Genomic DNA, 17,160 nt, shown 5'->3' with positions numbered 1-17,160 from the left:
GATCTCCTTTATGTTCCTTCGAGGGTGCGATACTTTCTCGAGAAATTGGCAAAATGAAATCTGGGCGAAAGGATCGTGCCAACCGTCCGACAACCAAAAATTCGGAAAAAAATGAATGATGACCGACTTCGACGTATTTTATTCGTTTATCTTAACGCGGCCTTTTTCTTTTTACGGCGCGTGACTCGCAAGAAAGTTACGCAGTAGGGAGAGCGTAAGGAGAGAGAGAGAGAGAGAGAGAGAGAGAGAGGAAATAAATTTTCATTCGAAAGTCGTCGCTCTTAACGCTTTTTTGATTTGGAAAAAAATACGTTCGAATCGTCTAAATTATTTAACGAGCCAAGGCTTTTGCGTTTCTCGGTCGCATTCTTTCCGAGTTAATCCTTAAACACTGACGAATTCGAACGTTTCATAAATAAACACGGCAAAACGCCGAGTAAGGACTCGTTGAAACGTTATTCTCTCTCTCTCTTTCTCTTATCCTCTTGAATCCACTCTCCGTGGAATTACGCCAAGTTTTCGATGGTTGAAAGACCGTAAACTCGCTCGTTGGGAACCGCGCGCTTTTCGACTCCGGCAAAGACCAACGCGTTCTACTCTCGACGTCGGTGTTTACCGACGTGCTTTGCCCGTTCGCTCGAGGCAACGAATAATAAAAATCGTAATGTGGCCGGATCAAAGAGCCACATGCTTTCATAATCCCTCGATGATATGTATTTTCCTGGATACGCTCGATGCTCCTGCTCCCTTATGATTTCATTTCTCTAATTGCGGTTTATTGACTGCGCAAAGAACCGTGATTTCGATCGAGCCATCTTCTCTTGATATTCCCGAATTACGGATATCGTTATTACAATCATTTCGAAACGAGCTCGAACAACCGGTTAAAAGCAAACTTTAATGGATTAAGAGAGCAAAATGATGTATCGCGTGGGTACTATCGGAACAAACTTTTTAGCTGGCTCGGTATTCAAATCGCATGACGTATGGGTACCGATAAGTAAAACCCCCCTTGAAGACTTACAAACTAAAGACATTAATGTACTTTCATCGTCCTCCCTTTTCCCTTCGACCGCCAAATGTTCTCGCACTAACGTTCTCGGCGCAACCCAGACGTAACCCCTGCCGACCGAATGTCGCGAGAACGTTTAACCATCGCTATATCGTCGTAAATATAACTCGGCACAACGTTATAAAGAAAAGTAGAGGATTATCGATCGAAGTTGAAGGGACATATCCTTTGCAATTTGGAAAATAAAAGTGAACGCTCGTTAGCTCGATTCGACCAGATTGCGTGACGATGAAGGACAACAAAATTAATTAGCTCGTCCACTTATCTCTTCGTTCTCCTTCACTCGGAAATGATTCTGATACGAAAGTAGCGTCTTTCGATTCCTCCAAACTTTTTATCCAAAGTCGCGTGAAACAAAGAAAGTGCATGGAATATGTTCCAACATTTCCTTTCAACGATTTATCTAGTTTGCACGGGCATAGCTACGTGTATATATATATATATATATATATAACGTTTCAACGTTAAATAACCAAGAACCATTTAATTATCATTCGCTTTCCAACTTTACGTCGTTCTATATTTTTAAATAACGCAATACAAAGTCAGTTCAGTAATTTTATTAACACTTGTTATTTTTATGATACTACATTAACAATATTCTTTTATTCCATTGTTCAAAGTCCGTCTTAATTGTCTATTATAGAATAGTGTCGAATCTTTTCGACCCTTGGATCGTCAGACCTGTAAACTGTTTACAGAAATAATTATTTAGTCGGTATCTAATAGCAATTATTTTCAATTAAATAAAGTCAAGCAAGTCTGCTAATCCTCTACCAGAGCTTATCGTACCTTTCTCTTATACTTTGAATGGAATTTGATTTAAAAATTGCTTACAAGTAAAGCGTATAAGGAAAGCTTACGTACAATTGTTCAGTTTTTTTATAGATACTACGTTTTCGTTACGAAGCTTTCCAAAAAGTTAAACCGAATATACTTGAAATAAGTTTTCGATAGATTATTGAATTTGTGATTAGATAATCGAGGAGAGAATTTAGATAAGTAGCTATAAATATAACCTTTAAAATGTCAAAATATGACTGGACACTTACTCGTAATATGTTTCCTATACTTTTTTACTTTAGGATTGGAATTATGAAAGTTGTATATCCACAAAGTATATAACATCACAAATGGAAGAGTGACTACGCAGGCAGTCATAGCAGGATTCGTGTCCCATCCCAATTTCCATAGGATCTTGGATTTTTCGACTGTAATGTAATCGTCAAATTATTAGCACGTATTACGTAATATGTAGAAATGAGTTAATTTTCGTCGAATGACGTACCAAAACTTTTCCCATAGTGCGGAACCAATAATTCTCGAATTCGATTGATTTTAACGAAATGCATTTTTTTTCGAAGTGAACACCTTCGTTAAGATATTTTTATCGATACTAACAAGAGAGCGAACATAATAGATATGTTCTACTCGGAGCGATCGCAGCGCCATTAGTGGAAATAAACGCCATCTGAATGTCAAGTACGGCTTCGACTTTGGACGAGAACGTCATAGGTATCGCGTTGCGGAACGTCCGACGCGTTTCCACGCATTGCCATTCAAATGTATTTACGTTGATCCGCTCTCGTTGTCGTTGTCATCGAGATAGCTAAACACTTAAGAGCCACGACCGTGACATATGAAAGGATTGACGAAAGGTGAGATCGTCTGGAAAGGTTGCCGTCCACTTTCTTAACAATTCCTCCCTTGATCTCGCTTGTTCGAGATAACGTTTATCCCGAGTACGAGAAACTTGGGCAGGACAAGCGCTTCGTCGCAGTTTCTTTTTTCTTTTTCTTCTTTTTTTTTTTTTTTTAAGATTTCACAGCAAAAGATCAACTTCGTACGTCTTTTCTAGGAAGAAAGGCGAGTTTGAAAAAAAGATGGTGACTGGAAAGGCGGGAAGATCGAGCGGTGCAGCGCCATCTTGCGCCTCGTCGTGGAGACGTTCGGTCAAACGGCAATATGGCCGCCGTCGCGAGATCTTTAATTAGTGACAAACGGAACGAACGTCGTGTTTTTTCGCATTTCGGTGTCAAAGAAGGCGATCGTCGTTGGTTGGGTCGAACGGCGTAGGCCCGGTCGGGCCTCGAGCTTAAGGTGAGTACACGAATCCTCGCGAATTAAATCGCTCATCGAGACGAACGATCGACGCCCCGTTTCTCTCGGCTCGATCTCGCTCGTCTCTCGGCTTAGCAGCGGCCTTCTTTCTTTTCGTGCAACTTTTTTTGCATTCTTTCGAGGGAACGTCGCTGCGAACACGCGCGAGTTTTCTTCCATCGCGACATTCCCCGAGCTTTTCGAAAACTTTCGCGTCTTCGAGAAGGTGTGGTAAAGCGAGATAACGTGTTGACAGACGCCTCGAACGTAACCGGAACACGCGTTAACGCGAATTATGTCACTGGATTGATTTTTCGATCGACACGATCGCTCTCTCGCATTTTTTTCAAAGTCGCTCGTTTCAACGGAGCAACGTGGAAACGTCTTGTGCGATCGTCTCGTTTTTCGTTTCTAGAAGATGTTTACGTTATCTTTGGGGGTTAAGTTCCCCATTGGGCCTCCCACATCGTTTCCGATCGCACTTGCCGTCGTCGATAAAGAAGGAAGTAATCTTTCGCGTCTTCGTTGCTACGCTGCTCCGTGCGGTGGCGCCACACGTTTTCGTCGAGCGTCTATCACTTCGGGCTTCGGTGAGGCTCCGATGGGCGATTTTACGTAACGCTCTTTCCAACGTTTTGGCAGAAAATTGATAAAGTAAAAATACTATTATAAAAATGAAAGAGCAGCGAAGAGACAGCTTGGAAAATCGTGAATTTACGAAGTAAACGATAAATATTTCGACTTTCTCGTAACACGATCGGTACTATCGTCGTTTATTTCGAAGAATTTTTGTCAAGAATCGTTTTCTAAGATGTAACTCGCGGTTTTGAATTATTATTCGATGTTTATGAAAACAGCGGATAATCTTATTAATAGCAAAGTTTCTCGCCAAATGACTTTATTGCATTATTTTGATGTAGACTGTACAAAAGACAGCGGTTCTTTCAGTGACAAATTACTATTATCTACCGTCCTTTGAGAAGCCAAAAATTCCGTGGCATGTTCGCTAAAGAAGAGTAATAATAGATCTCGCTCGTCCCATCTTCGCTCATTATTCGATCCTAGGTACCACGAAACGAGTCCTTCCGTTAATTACGTTATTGGATCGGTTAACAAATTAGCATTATTCGCAAGAAGAAGAGCGGGATGAGTCGAGTGGTTCCTCGAGAAAAGACGACGACGACGACGACGACGACGACGACGAAGAAGAGAAGAAAAGAGGCGAAGGGATTCTTGCGGTTGTCGCAATTGCGCTTCTTGCTGCGCTCGTCGAAGGATTTTCGCCAAATCCCGGGGGGATTCCTTCCGCGCCACGTCGCATCCCGAGCGTGGAATTTCGGAATTCGTTGCCAAAAAGCGGGCGGCGCGTCTGCGCTTCGATAAAAACCCACTCGATTCGAAGACACGTGCTCCTACGGGACCACACACGTGGCTGCATACACGGAGTAACTCGAAATACGAAACTGTCCGTCCCTCGCCGAACTCGCCACATATTTTTTTTTCTTCTTCTTTCCTTTCTTTCAACGATTTTTAATTACCTCCGGAATAGATGACGGACGACGATACGCTCGCTATTATCTCGTTCGCGGGATGTTTACGTGACAGCCGGTGATGTTGCTCGCTTAAGCGTCTCTCTCTCTCTTTCTTTCTTTCTTGGATGAGATAAGCCCGCGAGAGATCGTCGTTGGTAGAGAGAGAGAGAGAGAGAGAGAGAGAGGGAGAGAGCCAGCTTATGTAGGTGCACATGTACGACATGCGTATGTCGATCGGTACGCGTATCGAATTCATTTATTCATAGTCCCGCCCACGCGATCCCATTCACACCTGCACAGCCGAGTCCTTCTGTCAACGATAAAATCTACGCCCCGTGGTGTTTGTTCAATTTCACGATTAGCAAGACGGCGCGTGGTGTGGCGGCGCACGGTCTTACGATCACCGGAAACCGCTAATTCCTCTTTCTAATCTCCGCGAAGGATCGTGTCGCGCGTTCGTCCCGTCTATTCTTTTTTCTTCGTATCTTCGTCGCTTAGATCGGCTTCTCGTATTTTTCATCTTGTTTTTAATGGAACGCGTCGCCGTTCTTCTTGGAACGCGTCTAGCACGCTTAGTTGACGCGCAAAGACGCATTTATTGACAAAAATAGTAGGCGCCGCTTCTAAGCGCTAACACCTGTCGTATCGCGGCGCGCTTCTAGCTTTTCTCGTTTCGTTGGTTAACTTTGGTAAAGACTACGACGCAGGGGAGCTACGACAAATCGTTAGGCCACGGCTACCTTGGCAAGTGATAGCGATTATTTATTCGCCGGTCGCGGCTATTGCGGTTGCGTAATAATGCGCGTACGCTTAGGGAGGGTTCGCCGAGAAAAACCGACGACGACGATCACGATCACGAACACGACGGCGACGATTTACGCAAGACTTTTTCCGATTGAACAACCGGTACGGTAAAAGACCATATCCGGCGTCTTTATAGCCCTCGCTGAGTTTGCTACGCTCGCACTTTTAACTTTGCCTTCGCCTTCGGAGAACGCCGTTTCTTCTGATTAGGGAGATCGCTCGGAGATCGAACGGAGATTAGAATAGAAGGGCGATTGAAAAAAGTTTCGGGGAACGCTTGGAATTCAGCCGTTAGAATTTCAACGAACGCGCGCTCGATGCGTCGGCTTTTTTTTCCTTTTCTCGCGATCCATCAAAATTCTCGATCGCGTCGAACAATCTGTTCATTTCGCGATGATTCATATGCTCGACTCGCCATCGAAAGTCGACGTACGCGAGCGTCGATCGATATTCGAGGATATTCGAAACGAGAGAACGCGTACGTACGCTGAGAGATGGATGTCTTTGCGTCACCAAAATACCAACCGTGTTTTCTCCTCTCTCGAAGGCGAATTAGAGAGAAGGAAAAGAAGAAAAGGCGGACGTGCACGGTCGTTCCCGCGAAGAATTCGTGCATTTGGCTAGTCGCGCTCGCTTTAAAGGCATCCACAATACTAAATCACGAAAATCGCGCTATCTGCCAAAAGGACGATAATATACCAAGAAGCGCGCGACCATTTCTCTCTCTCTCTCTCTCTCTCTCTCTCTCTCTCTCTCTCTCTCTCTCTCTCTCTCTCTCTTCCTCTCTTTCTCGCTCATCTTCCATAAGTCGTTGTCGCGTTCGCGCGCACGACAACGCGAGCGCCTAATCCATGCCAGCTTTTGCTCCACTGCCAAATTCAAAATACGTGGACGTAAAAGCGAGTGAGACCTCTCCATTCGCCTTCTCTTTTGCTCTTTTAACGACGACCTCGACGGAGTTGACAAAAAAAAAAAAAAAAAAGAAAAAAAAAGAAAAGAAAAGAAAAAAGTCTAATTTAATCGACCGTTGTTTCGTTCAATTCGCAGATTCGCAGCAAATTCTTTCTCGATGTGCGTCGAAATCCAAAAAAAAAGTAGTCGCTATATCCGTGGCTCGTTTACGACTTTTCATTTCGTGTCAGAAGTACGGTCTCTACCGGGTGAATCGTAACTCGTCGTTACGGTGACTCTTCCTCGCGTCAGTCGTTACTGCGAAAAGCTTTTTCGGCAGTAATCCAAATTTCGATCGGCCGAGCGCCGAGCCGTCGTCGAGCCTACGAACGAAACGCCGGCAAAACCGTACTTTTCTCTTTTCTCCTACGTGACGCGACTTTGACGAACTCGCGGTGAGCTTGATTACGATCAAAGGAATCTCGTATCTCTTTTCTTATTTCGAGTTACAAGACGAGCAGGTACACGTGCTTCGATAATCGTTCCCCTTAGTTCGAATACGGATATCGTCTCGCGGCCGATCAGCGCCGTCGCTAAACGCACGCGTTTAGGAGCTTCGACGATCGTAACCTCACGGCAAAGTCTATTTTCAAATAATACATTTCTTCGACGATACGTATCGACGTAGAAATTTTCGTCTAGCAACGCCCCTCGATTCGATTTATTTATTTAAGTTTTCGATCGAGAACGAGATGAATGTCCGGTGACTCGAAACGCACTTGGTGTATTTTCGAAAATTGAAGTCATAATGCGTCTGGGACCTATATCACGTAGTCGGTCCGCACCTGCTCGAGTTCGTCAAGCGTTAGTTCGGATTATTAACTCCCTCGGTGGCAGAAATTGCAATTTACACTCCGTAAGCAGACGAATTGGCTTGGCAGGTGGATATTAGCGTTGCCGAAGGCGCATAGACCAGTCCGTTCCTCTCCATCTCTCTTCATTTCTCTTTCTCGCTTATCGAGCGAACCCGTTGGCGGCTAATTTCATTGCTTCGTGCGCGTCAGCGTAAAGTTTCTATCGAGAGAACGGCGAAATGCTCTAACGTAAGGAAAGATTTTGGCGTACGGTCGGGCGAAGCTTGCGAAACTCGTACGCGTATGTGGGTATGTATGCACAGTGAGAAGCTTTATTGCACGCATCGGAGGACGTAAAAATCGGTCACGAGACCGGCGTAAACACGCATCGCCGACACGAAAACCGAAATAGTTAAGCCGAATTCTCAGACCACCGTCGGCTTAGACCGACTGTGCTCGTCGTTGCCATTTAACAACGCTCACGCTCTCGTCCGCTCCGCCTCAAGACTGGATTAGAACAGTACACGGCTCGTAGCGAATTTAGAGAACTCCGAAGAGAGCCCCGCTCTCGTCGGTTTCGACCAAATATTTTCTACTTCGAGCGGACTCCTCGGACAATTTTCTTTTACGCCGCGACGTTGGCGAGACCTTGAAATAAAGGAGAGAAGAAAATCTTGACCGTTTTTATATACGGGACACCGTTAATACCGTCTTTATCGAGAAATCCGGAGATACAAATTACGAGTCTCGGCGCATTTTGCATTTAAATTTCTCGCGATGCGCGTCCATTAACTCGTGGGCGCTCCGCAATTCTGCGAATATCGTGCTTAAGGAGAAGGGGCAGAAAGAGAGGTAGAAGGAGGGTCGCGAAATAACGTCGTCAAGAGCGACGAGACAAGCCATTTATTGCCTTTATATTTTATCGTCGCCTTTATCTTAATCTTAAGTGCCGAGTATCGCCAATTTTTTTCGTAGTTCGGTCATTCTTGCGAAATAGTAAAGCGTCGGGTTTACTACTCTTCCACCGTACTCGATAACGTTCGATTTAATTGGAAGGCAGTTTATAATAACGCGAATAAATAGAGAGAGCCTCGACGTTTGGTGGACATACGCGAGTACGAGTCGGCGATCGTGCCGATGGTGGTGCGCGTGCGTTAATGCGCCGATTAACTCGGACGGTTCTTAAATCGAGGATATCTCATGACCCAGTATCGCGAATCGACTGTGCGAACGTCATATTAGCACGCAGCGTTACCGGTACTACTCGTTAGCGAGCCGTTAAATAATCGCCCAGAACTGATTTCTTTCTTTCTTTTTTTTTTTCAGCCTGCCAACCGATCGATATTATCGTACGAGCGTTCGCCCAACGATCTTACACAACGACTCCTTTAATCCATTTACGTGTAGTTCGAGTAATAGACCGAGTAGACTTTATAATCGTTGCTCGTCCGAGCGCACGAAACGGCTTTGGATCGTTGCTGACCGGTATCGTATACTTGGGATGCGTTCGAGCGTAAAGATCTCTGATTCCCTACAGGAGGCAAACCAATTATATTATTTATAACTTCGAACTAATCTGATTACGAGTTGTTCCCTTTCCCGACGATCCTTCCTTTCAATTTAAAAGGCCCTCCTCGTAGTCGTCCCCGCTCTCTCCTTCGCTCCTTTCTTTCGCTAACACCGAATTCGAAGTAGCGATCGAGTATCGTCCTTTTTATCGGCCTTTCAGCGACATAAATCGATCGATTCCGCGAGAACGAGTTTATTTATCCGCTCGAGTCGATCGAGAAGCGGCAGGAAGAAAAAGTGACGAAGCGTCCGCCTCTCCCCCCCTCCCCTCTCCCTCTCGCGCGCGCGCGAGCGGAGAGATTATAGGAAAAAGAGCGATCCGTCTTGCGGCCTCTCGCTGCCGATCGGTGACTTTTATTAAGAATTTCAGAGCGTTTTACTCGAGTTTGTCGAGCGACGACTTGTGTCAGCGAGGAATGTTTTCAACGAGCGTCGAAGGAGTAAGGATTCCAAAATAGTAAATAGGTCGTTGCAGAGCCTAGCTCCATTTGTTTCTAGAAACGTCAGGTCTTTGTCAAACTTAAAAATAAAGATGGGTAATATCTTTTCGGAGGAGAGGGAGGAGGGATGGAGGAAAGAGAAAAATAAGAAACAAAGATCTGCGGAGCTACCGGCCGCTCCGAGGTGTACGATGACGTCAGCGAATCCATGACTAGGTCAAGGATACCAAAAAGGATCCTAATTGTTCGCGTCGACCTTTCTGCGTTTCGGCTTTCCTTCATCCTTACGTCTTGAAAGCCGATTCTCTTCGGGCGGCATCAATGGGAACATCATCTTGCCGATTACGTCAGTCTCACACACACGCGCGCACTTGCTCTAGTATTTAACTAAAAAGACCACCAAGGCCGTTCGATCGATGTTATTTTTCTTGGAGAACCTCGTGGCTTTCGAGCTTCTTTTACTTTGTTTTTTTCTTCTTCTACTTTTTTTTCGGTGTAATTCTTCTTTATTAACCAGTTCAATAAATCAACGCTTTAAGCATCGAATTCTTTGTTCTCTCGTTGTTTTTTCAAGGAGCGTTTGCGAAAAAGAGGTGATCCGGATCATTTTGTACGTTACGTCAAGGACGTATCGACGGCTGGATAACGAGACACGAAATATTTCTGATTCAACATTAATATTCTTTCCCGGTGAGAAGCTTTCGACGTGCACCAGTAAACGTATAAATTCGGCACGCGTAAACGCGTATCCCCGAGCCTTTACGATCGGACTGGCTGTAAAATTTTCCCGTAGAACGACCGTATAAACTCGCGTATCTCCCGTTGTTACCCGCAAAGATCGACGAGAGAAAAAAAGCGAGCCTTTGTCGAGATTTTGTCGATCGGCGAAAACGGCGTTGCTCGGTCCTGGCCTGTTGTAATAACTTGAAAATATTGTTTTAGATATGTTTTGTTTATTTTCTCTTTATTCTATGAATTCTCTCCGGCGAAGTCGAATAGAATATGTCAACAAGGAGGATGTAAATATACATTGGTGCGAACAAGTCGGAGAAATATCATTGTTTACTTTCTTTTAATTCTCGTAACGGGAAAGGCATTCCTTCGGAAACGAACCGCGCGCACGGACGCAACCCAGACGCTGGAAAGTCCGACACGAATTTTGAGCGTTATCGCGCGATGAGATCGGCGCGATGGATCGGGCCGACGGGATCGAGAGAAGAAATCCGTAAGTACGTTACGAAATCCAATTACCTTCCCCGTTAGGACAGCGTGCTCGAGAATGATAAAACAACGTCGTTACGTTTTCATGCCCGTTGACACCAGTCTTACGAGTTTCGCTTATCAAAGGGTTTTAATCGTCCCTCGTGCGATCTTATCGATCGACGAACGTGTATCGGGCCGTGTTATAAGCTTCGCCTACACCCGTTGACGAATCGTCCGGACGTATTTCTTGAACGCGCAACCCGATAAACTTTTTTCCTTTTCCTTTCCTTCGATAGCGAGAGCGTCTAATCGAAACGTTCGAAATCGAGAAGACTTTCCCCTCGGGAATATAACTCAAGCGTTAAACGCGAAAGAGAACAACGCTACTGCAATTTGTCCTCTTGTCGAGGTCGACGTTGTGCTCGGTCGACGCGTCTCGCAAGAGGGAGATCAACCTCGTAAATCTCAACTTTATTTTCGAGGAAGAAAAAGGATGACGGTGGTGGCCTTTACAAAACGAGGGGAAGAGAAAGAAGGATAGGACCGCGAGGAGCGCAGATTATATCCTCTCGAAACAGATGTTTCGAGACGAGCGCCTTAATTAAGAGGTAATTATTTATTCCACGGGTCGAATACACGAAGCTCGCTTTGCCGCTATCGCCGCCTCTCTTAATGGGTTACTCGTGAAAGCGGAAGCGAACATCCCTCGATATGAGCGCGCATAAAGAATGAGTTATTCTCCTTTACGTCTCGAGTCGCGATTTAAATCACTTTTATTTTTATCTACCGATAATGAGAGAGATCGGAGCGTTCCGATATTTTCGTTTTACGACGACTCGATGACGACGACGACGACGACGACGACGACGACGAGTGATTTCTAATCTCGTCCAACTCGTCGAAAGAAGCTGCATTCGTTTCCCTCTTCGGAATACGCCGACGCCATTGTCAAAGACTTTGCACCATCTTCTAACCATTTTTCTTTTCGTTTGACAGCTTCTCCACGTGACACTTTCTATCTTTGACGACGAAAAGACTCCACCGTCCATCGTCTATTTTTTTTTTCCTTCGTTTCAGCAGTTCGTCCGTTATACGTAATTTATCAGAACCCTTGCGATATCACGCGTATTCGCTCGCGTTTCGAAAGACATTGGATCTTTTTTCACCGTGTGCGTCCCTAATGTTTTCTTACATCGTTTCGTGACGCTATGATTCATTCGTCGCGTTTACTAAATCGCGATATTAAAAATAGGGAGGAACAAAAGAGGAAGAATAATGACGGATAGAAAGTTGTCGAAGATAATAGAATTACCATGTCGATTACAATGGTAATCGAGAAGAGCGAATTCAATGAGCCGTTTATCTGCCGTTCGCATCCGTGGCACCTTCCTTGGTTTCTTTTCTTTTCTTTTCTTTTTTCTTTATGCCGAGGACGCACAATGAAATGATACAGATTAAGGATGTCGCCGTGGCCGGTGTTTGCGAATTAATGTCGTCGTTTTACGATGACTCGGGGTTGAACGCCGTGACCTCACACAGGTAATTGGACGTCGCAGGTTGGCACTTAGCGATGACTCACCGGCACGTTCTCGCGGATTATCATCGGCGAACGATCTGCTTTCGATGATCCGTGTTCTCGGTTTAGAAGAGCGCAGAGACGATTTGCCTTTCTCCCGTTTAAATCATTTACGAACGGAGACCACGTTGTATCTCGCTTCGATGCGCGTGCATGTAATGAAATAGTATTATAAAATTATGGCGAGAGTCGACGGCCAATATATCCGTTTAAAACGACGTTTGACTCGTTAACGATTCGTTTTGGAATGTGTCGCGAACGTCAAGGTGCGATAATCGCGAAAAATCTTGAGTACCGCGATAAGACGCACTCGCGCACGTACCAAGTGACGCAACACGGCGCTCGTTGTGTCGTGGATGGAGGAAAGGCAAATGTATTTTTGGTCCATAGTGAGTCATACCGCCTACACTATCTCACCAATACTCGTGTGCATTCTATCTCGTTCTCTCTCTTTTACACTCGCTCGCTCGCTCGCACGCGATTTCACGCGATTCACCTTGCTGCGTCTCTGCGAGGGTACACGTGCCTTCTTCTCCTCCTCCTTTTTCTCCTTTCTTCTCCTTCGTTTCTTTTTTTTTCTTTTTTTTCTTTTTCTTCTTTTTCTCTCCTCGAGGTTGCGCAAGGCACGCATTACGAAGATTACGCCAGTATCCCCACGGCTCGACTCGACGGGAATAAAGAAATCTTTTTTCGTTCGGACGCAGCCTCCTCGAAATGAGATTTTTTTTCTCGATAACCATCTCTCTTCGCTCGCCATCGATCAGCCTAATATCGTTGATATCAAAGCGTCGGGCCAAGTAACGAAAGATTCTCGATAGACTTTCTCTCGAGATAATTTAGAAGAAATCGCGAAGCTCTTTGAAATCTCTTTTTCTTTCGAGTCAGGCGCACACGAACACGCACACGCGCGCGCAGATACACGATTTCTCGACCGCGTTCGAACAATACGATATTTCACGCGCTAAATCTCTCGGAAACAAGGTTGACGAAGGCACGTGACTCGTATCAATCTCGGAACCGTTCTAATTTCTTTTTTTCCGGGTTCGTCGAACCTTCCCTTTCGTCTGGTCGCGATCGTTTTAAGAAGGAACCAAGGAAAGAAAGAGAAGACGCGCACTTAGCACGCTCGCTAGATTCCTCGGATATTAAAAACAGCTGGAACTTAGCAGCGCGCAAAGCCTATGCTCTCTCTACTCTCTCTCGCGTTTATCGTACGTGTCGTTTACGAGCGGCGAATTTATCGTTCCTTTCGCGATTTTAAGCATCGTCGGGTGATTTCGCGTAGAGGCGTGCGCGACATCGTCCTTTTTAGCGAGGAAGAAAGATGATGCGACGAGCGTTCGAAAACTTTTGACCCTTTACTCGGGTCGATGGAGAGAGGGCTCGATTAGCTTTTACGTATTACCTTGATCGAGGGCAACGAGGTGCCGGTTCCGCTCGACTTCGTTCGAATTCGCTAATTATCCGAAACAGTTTAAAGTACCGTCCAAGAAAACACGTCGACGGATATCTAGGTCGATCCAGAAATAGCTCGAATGCATCCACCCGCTCCTCCTTCTTTCCCCACTCACCGAACTTCTCGGCTCTCAATGAAACATCCTCATCTTCTTCGGAGTTCTCAGAGACTTACCGCCCTCCTCCTTTTTCTCTCTTTTATCTTGTGTTTTATTTTCTTTCTCGATCTCCCTTCTTTCACGCGTTTCTTTCTCGAGTATCCTTCCAACGATTAATTTTTAACGAGCGAAGGCAAGTTCGCATAATTGAAACATCTACGAGGCGAATCTCGTCGCTCTTCCAACGAAGGAATTCGCGACGTTGTTTCTTTCACGTCGGGAGAAAAATCATTATTCGACACTAGGCAGATCGTGCAGGGGGAATGAGAAACGTCGAGTTCTCTGGCGATGTCATCGCTCGAACGCGGGGTTACGTTCCAAACGAATTCTTCCTAACGTATGGCACCACTTTGTCCGATGGAGTCGACCGGCTGTCTTCCGTAATAACCTCCCTGTACTTAAGCGAACATGGAACGAGCGAGAGAAGGAAAGTCATTCCATCTCTCTCTCTCTCTCTCTCTCTCTCTCTCTCTCTGTCTTCCGTTTAAAAAAGACTCGTCTTCTCTCGGCTTTGCTACGGCGAGCGAACGTTCCTCCGTTTTCTTTTTTCTTTCGTTGCTCGGTTCTTTTTATTCGTCTCCATCCTTGCGCGCGCAGCAGACTTTCGTTTCCTGCGTACGCTCCTTCGTATCGCTTTACCGCAATTAGTTTGCGTACCACCCGTCTTCCTCCTTCAGTCCCCTACCCCCCTTAATTCGAGCGCCGATCGTAAATCCGCGCCGACGTCGTCTTCTTCGCCGTGCTTTCCCTCGACCGTGAAGAAGAAAAAAGAAGAAAAACGATAGAAAATTGGAACGTCTCTCGACCCCCTCGCTTATACCGGGTGGTCGTCGTCGCGAACTTGGACGAAACACGTTCGGTCGAGTGTCTCCGAAAAGATACTTGTCCAAAGGAATACTCTGATTTTCGGGGATGTCAAAAGAAAAGAATATCATTATTTCGACTGGGTCGACTTCCGGAATAACTTTACGAAGGAAGGAAAGAAACTTTGCTGTTGTCGCGTACGAGGATGTAGTCGCGTTCGCGATAGGCACCTTGGCGATCGCGGCCGACCGAGATGGAGGTGGTGAAAGAGGAAGAGGTGCTAACATCGGTATCCAGATTTAGTTGTACAGGATGGGACCGGCCAAACGTCGAAAATAAAGCGGCACGGAGACGCGTCGCCCTGACAATAACGCGGAGATTAATTCCTCGCGAGCCGCCCTTCCGAAAGGCTTGCGCGCAATTATGCGCGAATGACGTCAAGTCACCGACCATGCACCGTCCTCCGTATCGTAATCGCGTCGTTAGAGAATTCCTAATTTTCTAGTCTAGTCGAGACAACGGGCGCTACGACTCGTGCTCGGTCGCTTGGTCGTCTTCTCTCTCTCTCTCTCTCTCTCTCTCTCTCTCTCTCTCTCTCTCTCTCTCTCCATTAAACAACGCGCAAATAGAAACGCGAGACGTCCTCCTCGATCTTCGCGTCTTCAAAGTCCGTTATTTTTATCGCGAGTCGCTCGATAACGGTGCCTCGACGAATTATTTCGTCGACGGCCGGGCAGATGTTATCAATGGCTGAACGTGTATTTCGTGCCGGATTTGATTGACGTCCCCGTGAATTACGAGAAAGGCGCGTGTCGCTGAACGCCAAATAAAATTAGCCTCTATGGCTAATGCGCGTTAACGCTACATAGCGTGTGCGCGTATATGTATACACACACGCGCGCGCACATATATATATTACTCACACGTTGGCGCGTACCTTCGGCGTTCTCTCTCAAAAAGCAACTTTCTTCGCTTCGGCACCTTTCTCACGCCCTCCCACGCTCGCTTTCGAAAGAGATACCGTGCTACGAGATCGATGGGCATTCGAACGTTCTGATAATTCGCCTAAGTTTCGCCATGTTCCCGACGATCGTCGCGAACGATAAATCGTTGCTTAACGCTCGCAAAATTCGTCAGCGATGGTAGTCGAGCACGGGCGTGGACAGCTACGCGCGGCGACTTTCGACGAAATTCAAGGCAATCTTCCTGCGTGTCTCTCGTTACGCCGTGAATCAGCGATCGGCGACTAACTCTCGAGGCGCGTTCTCGCAATTTTTAGCGTAAACGCGAAAGAGATTTGTTTTCGCAGAAAGTCGCGAATACGTCGCAGAGGGAATTTGACGGAGGAGCGCTACTGGCATCGAGGGAGAATCCTCGAGAGGGAAAAAGGGATGACACGGGTGCCGTTACGAAAACATCCCCGCGAGAGGACGTTGCCTCTTTGATTCATTGCTTCCTGCTCCGGTGCCGCGAACCGATCGTATTTTTGTCCGCGCGAGATCTCGCGCGAGAGCTCGCGCGTGTTTCTTCCTCGTTTCTCTCTCTTGCTCGCCTCTCCTCCCCCTCCACCCCGATCCCCCTGCCACCCCGATATTATTATCTCCTTCTTCTTTCTCGGCTCTTCGTTTTTATCCCTCTCTTTTTTCCTCTCTCCCCATGTCTCCTTTTCTCGTTTCCAGGCTTCTCCCTCGAGCAAACCGGTGGCACGCGAGCACGTGAAAAACAAGGCGGACGCGTGCGAGAAGAAGAGAGAAGGAAAGAGATCCGGTGAGATCACGCGGATTTAATCAGCGCTATTATGACCTAGTTGCGCTCGACGTCGCATAAATCTCTGCGCTACATAAATCCTCGGCGTCGCGGCTTGCCGCGAATTTCCAAACGAGACGAGGGCGGGAAGGATTTATTAATTGTTTCTTACACGGGGGAGACTTTCTTTTCCGTCCGATAAGTCGTACTTCTTAACGGTGGCTGAAAACTCGCCGCGTTTCTCGGTCTTTGTAAAATCAGGAAGGATGTTCTCGAGGCAAAAGTGAAATCGAGTCGTACGCGCGGTACTCCTTCACCGACGGCGCTCGAACTTCGAAAGACGGAGTTACAGTTTCTCTTTCTACTTTCTTCGGACGTTGGATATGATTTTAACTCGCAAACGTCGAGGATCTTTTTTCGGTATTAATATTTATCGAAAGGAAAAATAATGTTTTCTCGTTTGCCGGCACATCGCTTTCTCCTCGGCACTGATTTACGCCGGTCTCTTGTCTTCCTTAATTAGGTTAAGGACTCTCTCGGTTCTCCTCCCTCTTTTCCTTCGTGACAATTCGTCGCTCCTTGCTTTCGATTTATTCGCCTACCTCGAACGAAAACGATCAAGCTCGTCGTTCGTTCGTCACCGTCTTTCGAGAAGGATCGAAGCGAGGCGAGTTTCGCGTCGCGCTTCGTGAGAAGCAGCGCCGCGTAAGCCGTAACCGCCTCCTCCGTCGTGGCTGGTCAGCCATCTCTCCTCGTCGCCGCGTCTATCGAAGGCCGTTCTAGGCCGTTCGGTAGCGGCCATTAGGCAATGCTTCTTGCACCGGTTGCCTTACTCGCGCTCTCTTAGCCATAGCCGAGAGTTTCTCGTCCTTGCGAACGTTAGAAATCGATCGCTTCTCGGTAAAAACGATTACGAAAGTTATCGTCGTCGTTGGACGGGGTCTTCCTTCTCGCGA

The 17,160-nt window shown here is 46.4% G+C and overlaps 1 protein-coding gene across 5 annotated transcripts in view; it reads left to right on the top strand.

Annotated features, from left to right (window-relative positions):
• The window catches only part of LOC122628217 (myocardin-related transcription factor A), a 184,641-nt gene that overhangs the window by 29,513 nt on the left and 137,968 nt on the right, over positions 1–17,160 (top strand). For 2 of the 5 annotated variants that reach the window (XM_043810326.1, XM_043810345.1), the window contains exon 2: positions 2,931–3,172. The exons of 2 other annotated variants lie outside the window; for them this stretch is intronic. The gene's annotated coding sequence lies outside the window, so the exon portion shown is untranslated. Of the gene's footprint in view, positions 1–2,930; positions 3,173–9,770; positions 11,074–17,160 lie in introns of those variants that run through there. One more of the 5 variants, XM_043810336.1, reaches the window with a different exon arrangement.

Source organism: Vespula pensylvanica, chromosome 1, assembly GCF_014466175.1.
Source record: "Vespula pensylvanica isolate Volc-1 chromosome 1, ASM1446617v1, whole genome shotgun sequence".
NCBI classification, from domain to species: Eukaryota; Metazoa; Arthropoda; class Insecta; order Hymenoptera; family Vespidae; genus Vespula; species Vespula pensylvanica.
This window is presented reverse-complemented; position numbering and strand designations above follow the sequence as displayed.